The following is a 10,467-nucleotide window of genomic DNA, read 5'->3' as shown; positions in this document are numbered from 1 at the left end:
ATGGACACGAAATTTTGTATCATTTCAGTTCAAATTTTTTTAACTCGGCAGCAGCACCAGCTTCCTGACAAAATTGCAAGTCTTCATATTCTCTGCCATAAATAATCAGATTCACCTCTTTTAACTCTTCCTTGGGTTTGTACTTCTTTAATGCATCATCAACATTATGCAATTCGTCCATCTTCAAGCACCACAAATTTAGTTTAAAGGAAAAAACACGTTTCTTCTAGTATAGATTGAAATGTTTATATAGAGCTTACGAAACCAGACGTATTGACTTGCATGACTCTGCATTGCGCTAGGTATTAGAATACTTTAATCATTACTCGCATAACATATAACTCCACTGAATTCGATACCGTAAAAAATATACTTTCGAATTTTATAAATATATATAAATCAGTTTAATCTAAAAGAACCATCTACATCAGAACACTTCAATAAATTCCTTACTGCTCTATACAACGACATGTGATTGGGATGACCACTGACACCACCTTCGTCAAATGTATAGACCGTGTCAATTTGGTGTCTAACACTGTAATTTTCTATTTCTGTAGCTACATAAATATTGATGAGTCTAGGACTGAGACATAATCTTGATTTATTACCAGCTCTTGGCAGCTCCTGTACAATTCATCTTTTCGGACGCTTTTTTCCATGTCATTTGCTCCTGAAGAGAAACATAATATGTTGACTTCTATATTATTTTTAATAAAATTTGTGAGTGCTGGGCCAAAGAACATAACATCATCAACAGGTTGAGCAATCACAAACAGTGATTTCTGTGGAAACATTTTCAGGTTTTTGTGATTGATCCCCACTCTGTTGTGAAGATATAACAGAAGAATTGAAAAAATAAACAACAGGAGCCACATAATCATCTTTCAGATAGGGATTTTTTTTTAAATTACTACGCTTTTAAATTAAAAAAATAAATTTTTTTTTATTCTTTCTTTTTTTAATTTCAAGTGAGACCATATTTTTTCAATTTTTAAAATTATTAAGTAAACAATACCCTCTGTCGAGTATCTAAAAACTATCATAAAAAAAATAATTTTAAAATTTTAAGGTATTTATCTTGTTTTAATTACAAAATTATTATTATTTTTTAGACACCATAAGTATTTTTGCAGTCTACATAATAAGTTTAGCGATTCTGGACTGAAAACTAAAATAATTGCAATTATAACACAATAATATGGAGATACGTACTTTACGGGTTACAAACCAAAAAAAGTTTGGTTCCAGAATACACTAACAACTTTGAACTGAGATTAAAAAAATTTTTCTTCCAGGAGACAAAAAGTAAAACTAATTATAAAATTTTCATATATTTTTGTTGTTTAAATTGTTATTTTGTTATTAAGAACATAATAATTTTAGCGATTAAGCCAAAAAAGAAAATTTTGGTTCCAGGAGTTTCGGTTACTATTGAGACAAGTAGCTATTTTTACTATAGAGTTCATTACCATGAACTGTTTGATTGCTTCAAAATTCAAATATAATTGAAAAGACGGCATTATGAAAATACATAAAAAATGAAATTTTTTTTAAAAAATTGATTACACTTTAAAAGTATTTTATTTTTAATTACAAAAGGCACTCGAGGTTGCAATTGCCTTTAAAATTAGCTATTATACAGCTCTCTATGATTTTCCAGTGCCCAGCTAGCTGAGCAGGAAAAAAAAGCGGAAAGAAAAAAAATATCCCGTTTGTGGAGGATAACGTGGTAAAAGTCAATTTTCTGGATTTTCAAGCCAAGATATTCATTTCTTTGTTATTCAAGCCAAAAGACGGTAAGTTTCCTTTACAGAGGATTCGGACAAGGCGATTCTAATGGTGTACTTTTTGTTTTGACTTGATTCTTTTTTTAAGAGTTGAGGGGTTTCATATTTCTTAACATTGTATGTGATCGTCTCTTACTAGGTTGCTAGCTACCAGTGCAACCCGGATATCTCCCTTAAGAGCGTCAACAAGTTCTGTTCTAGGTCTCTTCAATGCAGTTACTTGCCCTAATCTGACGATCGTAAGACGAGGCATTACAAATCGAATCATTGCCATTTCAAAATTATTTAAACACTTTATACATTCCGTTGTACAGTCTATATGAAGGTTATTTAATACTGATCGGGCATTCTCCTGACTTTTCAACATTTTCCCAGCACAGTAATCACAGACAGAGAATGAATCTATGACATCCTCTTTCCAACCTGTACATTGAACTAGTTGTTCTCTGTCATCTTTGGGTATGTCCTGTTGTAGGTGTTCTAAAATCGTGGCCATCATTACATCAAAACCTTTCTTATTTGAAAGGGATCTTAGACTCTTCAATTGGTATTTTGTCTTTATCTGCTCATAACTGTCACAATGCTTTGTGGGGTATACATCCCTGTTGTTATCGACATTATCACGTCTCTCACCAAATAATTTTATTATTGTATTTTCCTCCACAAAAACTCTAATATTGATATCACCTTTAGTGAATTCTTGACTATTATTAATATCTACGCTATTAATTAAACAGTTCAATACAGTAAAATGTGGAGCTAGTGCCCTTATAGAACTCAAATAGCTATGACATCCCTCATTTGGGCTACAGTAAAACGAATGCCCATGCTTTCTTGTGTCCCTGTAATTGATTTCACAATAATCCAAGCCGCCAAGGTAGAAATTAACCACTTTGTCAGTTGAAAATTTTAATGCTATATTATTTTCAAGGATATCAAAAAGAATTTGAAATAATTCAATATCCCTCGGATAGAGCTTGCAGAGATCAGGGTGACATTGCCAAGTAACCTGCTGCCCAATTTTTGGTTTTGAATGTTTACTCTGATTGTTATAGGTGACTTCAGTCATCATAATTTCCTTGTCAGATCTAGTTTTAGAGAATTTTTTCAATAGTTGTCTCGTACTTTTCAGGACAGTTTGTTCTACTACACAGAGAATTTTTTGCCAAATATTCAGTAGAACTAAAAGCACTGTTTAAAACACAGTTAGAAATGCTTTTTTCTTGAGTCGGTGTTGCAGGAATTTGTTCTAAATCATTAGTCTTACAAACACATTTTCTAATAACCCTAATAGGCTCGTTTTCGCCATAATTGAAAAACATTGCTTTTCCTTCGCTGCTGATAGGTATGCTTGTATATATATATTTATTGCTGCTACATAAACTGCAATTGCTCCTTCCAAAATTAATATACGAATTTTCTAAGAAGTACGCCTCCGTATATTCACTGTGTTGTCGAACATTTTCCATTGCATCTATAAACTGTTCCGCAGTTGCCAATCCATACCTTGGAAGCTTTTCGTTAAACTGACAACATTTCTTTTGGATATTGCTATGAAGCTTTGCCAAAGCATTTCTAGCCGACTTTTCAACAGCATCCGCTCTTTCAAAGAGAATTTTAATCTGTAATTTTTAATACTTGTCGTGATCCCGATAAAACATGCGTAAAATGTTTCTCAATTTACAAAGATCAGCCTGCATTTTTGCCATCTTCTTGTATTTCTGAATGTAATTTTTCCCTTTGTCCTTATGCGTTCTTTGGTACAACCTCGCAGAGAATTTAATTTTCTCATTATAGCTTTTGTCACCCCAGTATCTACCCATTATTCTGGTAGCAACTTTTTTCTTATGTTTGTTTCGGTAATCTATATCGTTATCATACCGTTCCTTGCTCTTTTGTTTGGTTGTCTCAATTTTCCCTTCTCGAGACCCCTGATACGTAAGATAACTCTGTTTTGCTCTGTCATATTTAATTTTCTGAAAACATGGATCACACGAAATCTTAGTGGCAATCCTTCCGCGTGCTCGCGCTGGGGTGAGTGTAGTGTCATACTTATAAATTTTAAATAAACTTTTCTTATATTTCATCAGTTTATCTTTTTTTTTGTGTAGTAAATTATTTTATTATTATAAATTTTTATAGCTATATTTTTATATTGTTTTTGATTATTATTTATTTTTTTCAAATATCGTGTGACCATATTTTTTAAAGTTTTAAATTATTAATTACACAAAATACCGTGTCGAGTATCTAAAACATAGCATAAAACAAAACTAATTTTAAAATTTTCAGGTATTTATCTTTTTTGAATTACAAAATTAGTATTATTGGTTAGACACCATAAATATTTTTGCAGTTTACATAATAAGTTTAGCGATTCTGGACTTAAAACTAAAATAATTGCAATGACAAGACAATAATATATAGATATGTACTTTACGGGTTAAAAACCAAAACAAGTTTGGTTCCAGTATAAAATAATAAATTTGAACTGAGATGAAAGAAATTTTTCTTCCAGGAGACAAAAAGCAAAACGCCAAAAAAGATTAAGCCAAAAAAGAAAATTTTGGTTCCAGGAGTTTCGGTTACTATTGAGACAAGTAGCTATTATTACTATAGAGTTCATTACCATGGACTGTTTTATTGCTTCAAAATTCAAATATCTTTGAAAAGACTGAAGCATGAAATTACATCAATAATGCAATTTTTTTGACAAAATTGATTATACTTTAAAAAGTATTTTATTTTTAAGTACAAAAGTGACTCGATGTTGCAATTTTCTTTAAAATTAGCTATTATACAGCTCTCTATGATTGTCCAGGGCCCAGCTAGTCAAGCAGGAAAAAAAAGCTGAAAGAAAAAAATATCCTGTTTGTGGAAAATAACTTGGTAAAAGTTTCTTAATTTTAAAGCCAATATATTTTCTTTGTTATTCAAGCCAAAGGGCGGTAAGTTTCCTTCTTAGAGGATTCGGACAAGGCGGTTCTAATGGTGTACTTTTTGTTATGATCTGACTCTTTTTTTAGGAGTTGGGGGGTTTTATATTTCTTAACATTGGAGGTGATCGTCTCTTACTAGGTTGCTAGCTATCGCTGCAACCCGGAACTGTTTAAAACAAAGTTAGAACTGCTAGCTACCGCTGCAACCCGGATTTGATTATCAAGCCTATAGATGTCCCTTGCTGTTACTTCCAAATGACCTAAATTGTCCTATAAAGGTGTTTGGACACGGTGTTTATACTGTTGCAATTTCTTTTGTATATTACACCTTTTTTTAGGAACTATGTATGTTTATATTTCTTAACATTGGACGTAATCGTCTCTTACTAGTTTGCTAGCTACCGCTGCAACTCGGATTCAGTTAACAAGGGCTAGGTGTCGTTCTTTATAACTGTACTAGCCTATACTATAGTTAAGTGGCCTATATAATTTAGCATAGGCAAAAGGTCGTTCTTTATTATAATTTTTTAAGAACTATGGGTTTTTATATTTCTTAACATTGGACGTGATCGTCTCTTACTTGGTTGCTAGCTACCGCTGCAACCCGGATTCATGAATGAGACCATTTACAGTTTTGACGTTTCTTATATAGTAATAATTATGACGTCACTGCATCAAAAATACAGTTTTTATTGGAAAAATTTATTCTCTTTTAGAAATAATTTATTTTAGTTACAAAAGGTTTTTAACCCAATTAATTTCCTTTAAAATGAGCTATTGAACAACCCTCTACGACGTTCCAGTGCCAAGCTATCTCTGGAAAAGAAAGAAAAAAGAAAAAAATATCCCGTTTGGGGAGAATAACGTGGTAAAAGTCAATTTGCTTGATTTTCAAGCCAATATATTTCCCTTGCTGTTCAAGCCAAGGGACAGAAAGTTTCCTATACAGGGGTTTCGGACAAGGCGATTCTAATGGTGTACTTTTTGTTTTGATCTGACTCCTTTGTTAGGAACTATGGGTTTTTATATTTCTTAACATTGGACGTGATCGTCTCTTACTAGGTTGCTAGCTACCGCTGCAACCCGGATTTTGACTTTCCTTATATACTAATTATGACGTCACTCTATTCACGTCATAACTCTAATATAAAACTATGATGACGTTCATTATTTATCTAGTAGGGTTTCAGACAAGGTATTTCTAATGATGTACTTTTGTTTTGATCTGACTCTATTTTTAGGAGTTTTGGGTTTTTATATTTCTTAGCATTGGACTGATCGTCTATTACTAGGTTGCTAGCTACTGCTGCAACCCAAATTCACATATATATTTATTTATGAGAGGCAGCCTGGCCGAGTGGTCCAAGGCACTGGTGTTAGCCACCAGTCTCTTCAGAGGCGTGGGTTCAATTCTTACCGCTGGTATACGATTATGTTTGAAAGACTGCAGTGTGAAAAGACATCAAAATGCAGTTTTTGGTGGAAAAATTTATTCTCTTTTAGAAATAATTTATTTTAGTTACTATAGATTTTTAACCCAATTAATTTCCTTTAAAATGAGCTATTGAACAACCCTCCACGATGTTCCAGTGCCAAGCTATCTCTGGATACAAAAAAAGAAAAAAAAAGAAAAAAAAAAGAAAAAAATATCCCGTTTAGGCAGAATGTTGTAGTAGCTGCCACTTTTCTTGATTTTCAAGCCAATATATTTCCCTTGCTGTTCAAGCCAAGGGACAGAAATTTTACTATGCAGGGGTTTCGGACAAGGCGGTTCTAATGGTGTACTTTTTGTTTTGATCTGACTCTTTTTTTAAGAACTATGGGTTTTTATATTTCTTAACATTGGACGTGATCGTCTCTTACTAGGTTGCTAGCTACCGCTGCAACCCGGATGTAACTACCCCTGGAACCACCATATAATCAGTTAGTATGGGAAAGAGATCGTTCTTTACTGTAATAGTTGAGGAGGAAAATCAAGCGGAAAGAAAAAAATATCCCGTTTGTGGAGAATAACGTGGTTAAAGTCAATTTTCTTGATTTTCAATCCAATATATTTTCTTTGTTATTCAAGCCAAAGAGTGATAAGTTTCCTTAATAGGGGTTTTGGACAAGGTGGTTCTAATTGTGTAATTTTTGTTTTGATCTGACTCTTTTCTCAGGAGTTTGGGGTTTTTATATTTCTTAACATTGGACGTGATCGTCTCTTACTAGGTTGCTAGCTACCGCTACAACCCGGATATAAATACTGTAATCTTAACTATAGTGAAGTTGCGTATGCAAGTTACTATAGGGAAGAGTTTGATCTTTATTATACAACCTTACCACGAACTGTTTGATTGCTTCAAAAATCAAATGTCTTTGAAAAGACAGCAGTATAAAAAGACATAAAAAATACAGTTTTTAGTGGAAAAATTTATCCTGTTTTAAAATAATTTTTTTAGTTACAAAATCTTTTTAACCCAATTCATTTCCTTTAAAATGAGCCATTGAACAACTTTCTACGATGTTCCAGTGCCAAGCTATCTCTGGAAACAAAAGAAAGAAAGAAAAATATCCCGTTTAGGCAGAATGTTGTAGTAGCTACCATCTTTCTTGATTTTCAAACCAATATATTTCCCTTGCTGTTCAAGCCAAGGGACAGAAAGTTTCCTATACAGGGGTTTCGGACAAGGCGGTTCTAATGGTGTACTTTTTGTTTTGATCTGACTCCTTTTTTAGGAACTATGGTTTTTTTTATTTCTTAACATTGGACGTGATCGTCTCTTACTAGGTTGCTAGCTACCGCTGCAACCCGGAAATGAACCACAGTGTTCAGTTTCTTTGGACTTGAGTTCGTTTTTTAACTATAAATACAAACAGGAAAAAGCCTACGCTTTTTCTTCTTTTAAATAGTAAGAGACGAAACTCAAACAATCAAGTAGCTAACTAAGTCCAATGTATGGAATGGTTTGTTATTTCAGTGATCGTCTTTTAATGTAAAAATGTTCAAGCCAAGGGACAGAAAGTTTCCTATACAGGGGTTTCGGACAAGGCAGTTCTAATGGTGTACTTTTTGTTTTGATCTGACTCCTTTTTTAGGAACTATGGGTTTTTATATTTCTTAACATTGGACGTGATCGTCTCTTACTAGGTTGCTAGCTACCGCTGCAACCCGGATCAAACTAAACCCAATATGTGCCACGATTTATTCTTTACTAGGTTTTGGCCATCTCTACAGCCATGCTATCGATGAAACTTACATAATCCCCATTTATAATTAACCAGACCGATTCCTTATTTAATTTTCTTAGTAAGTTAACCATTTTTATCATGTCTTATATGTAACATATTCATCATGAGTATCCAATAGTACAATGGTAAACATAACCGCTTGTCACGAGGGCCATCAGGGTTCGATTCCCAGTTGTAGAGAATTTTTAATTTGTTGACTTTAAATATAACTTTACAATCCTACACTATAGTTAAGCGACCCATACCAGTTAGTATAGGCAAGAGTTGGATCTTTATTATAATTGGATATTGCCATGAAGCTTTGCCAAAGCATTTCTAGCCGACTTTTCAACAGCATCCGCTCTTTCAAAGAGAATTTTAATCTGTAATTTCGAATACTTTTCGTGATCCCGATAAAACATGCGTAAAATGTTTCTCAATTTACAAAGATCAGCCTGCATTTTTGCCATCTTCTTGTATTTCTGAATGTAATTTTTCCCTTTGTCCTTATGCGTTCTTCGGTACAACCTCGCAGAGAATTTAATTTTTTCATTATAGCTTTTGTCACCCCAGTATCTACCCATTATTCTGGTAGCAACTTTTTTCTTATGTTTGTTTCGGTAATCTATATCGTTATCATACCGTTCCTTGCTCTTTTGTTTCGCTGTCTCAATTTTCCCTTCTCGATACCCCTGATCCGTAAGATACCTCTGTTTTGCTCTGTCATATTTCATTTTCTTAAATCCTGGATCACAAGACATCTTAGTAGCAATCCTTACGCGTGCTCGAGCTTTATTGCGTTTGGTGGCATTTTTATCTCTTTTAAATAAACTTTTCTTATATTTCAGGATGTTAGCTTTATTTTTTGTGTAGTAAAGTTTTCTATTAGTAGAAATTTGGATTGTTCTATTTTGACATTGTTTTTGGTTATTCTTTCTTTTTTTCCACTCGCGTGAGACCATATTTTTTCAAGATTTAAAATTATTAAGCACACAAAATCCCGTGTCGAGTATCTAAAACCTAGCATAAAACAAAACTAATTTTAAAATTTTCAGGTATTTATCTTGTTTGAATTACAAAATTAGTATTATTGGTTAGACACCATAAATATTTTTGCAGTTTAAATAATAAGTTTAGTGATTCTGGACTGAAAACTAAAATAATTGCAATTATGAGACAATAATATGGAGATATGTACTTTACGGGTTACAGGATACAATAATAAATTTGAACTGAGATGAAAAAAAATTTCTTCCAGGAGACAAAAAGCAAAACTAATTTTAGAATTTTCATGTATTTTTGTTGTTTAAATTAAAAAATTACTATTACTGATTAGGCATCATAAATATTTTTGCAGTTTACATAATAATTTTAGCGATTAAGCCAAAAAAGAAAATTTTGGTTCCAGGAGTTTCGGTTACTATTGAGACAAGTAGCTATTATTACTATAGAGTTCATTACATGGACTGTTTTATTGCTTCAAAATTCAAATATCTTTGAAAAGACTGCAGTATGAAAATACATCAAAAATGCAATTTTTTTGACAAAATTGATTCTACTTTAAAAAGTATTTTATTTTTAAATACAAAAGTGACTAGATGTTGCAATTTCCTTTAAAATGAGCTATTATACAGCTCTCTATGATTTTCCAGTGCCCAGCTAGCTGAGCAGAAAGAAAAAGCGGAAAGAAAAAAATATCCCGTTTGTGGAGAATAACGTGGTAAAAGTCAATTTTCTTGATTTTCAAGCCAATATATTTTCTTTGTTATTCAAGCCAAAGGGAGGTAAGTTTCCTTTATAGAGGATTCGGACAAGGCGGTTCTAATGGTGTACTTTTTGTTTTGATCTGACTCTTTTTTTAGGAGTTGGGGGGTTTTATATTTCTTGACATTGGAGGTGATCGTCTCTTACTAGGTTGCTAGCTACCGCTGCAACCCGGATTGCTAGCTACCGCTGCAACCCGGATTTAACTAATGTGTCAAAAGTAAGGTTGCAAGTCGACGATTTTGTTTTGGCCTTATTATAATTGGTATGGTGAAATAATAATACGCATATGGCTCTTAAATCATACTTCTTTATGGTTCAATGTGGTCTAGTGGCTAGGATAGTTAACTTTCACTTAACAGGCTCGGGTTCGATTCCCGGGGTGGAAAAATTTTTAACTCTATAATCTTCGAACATTTGAACCTTTTATAATTTATAATGATGCATAATATAAATACTGTAATCTTAACTATAGTGAAGTTGCGTATGCAAGTTAGTATAGGGAAGAGTTCAATCTTTATTATAATCCCAAATAGAGTAAGTCTTATGGTATATCCTTTGAGACTTATGCCCTTTAAGGTCACATCTACTGATCAAATTATCTTGGCAGATTTTATTTTGGGCTACCTCTAGAACAGAATGTCTTTAGGGAGTGGAAGGACAATTCCCTTAGGTCCCATTCCCTTAAGATGTTTTGATTGAAGAACACGTCCTAAGATTCAAAATCTTAAATATGATAAATTAAATACGGTGAGTTACTTCTA

At 32.9% G+C, this 10,467-nt stretch overlaps 1 pseudogene; it reads right to left on the bottom strand.

The window, feature by feature from the left end:
• Nucleotides 1-399: 399 nt before the first annotated feature.
• LOC148940556 (N-acetylglucosaminyl-phosphatidylinositol de-N-acetylase-like) lies at nt 400-884 on the bottom strand (annotated as a pseudogene).
• Between the last annotated feature and the right edge of the window lie 9,583 nt (nt 885-10,467).

The sequence above is a fragment of the Artemia sp. Qi Xiang Cuo genome, chromosome 19, assembly GCF_049724085.1.
Source record: "Artemia sp. Qi Xiang Cuo chromosome 19, ASM4972408v1, whole genome shotgun sequence".
Lineage (NCBI taxonomy): Eukaryota > Metazoa > Arthropoda > Branchiopoda > Anostraca > Artemiidae > Artemia > Artemia sp. Qi Xiang Cuo.
This window is presented reverse-complemented; position numbering and strand designations above follow the sequence as displayed.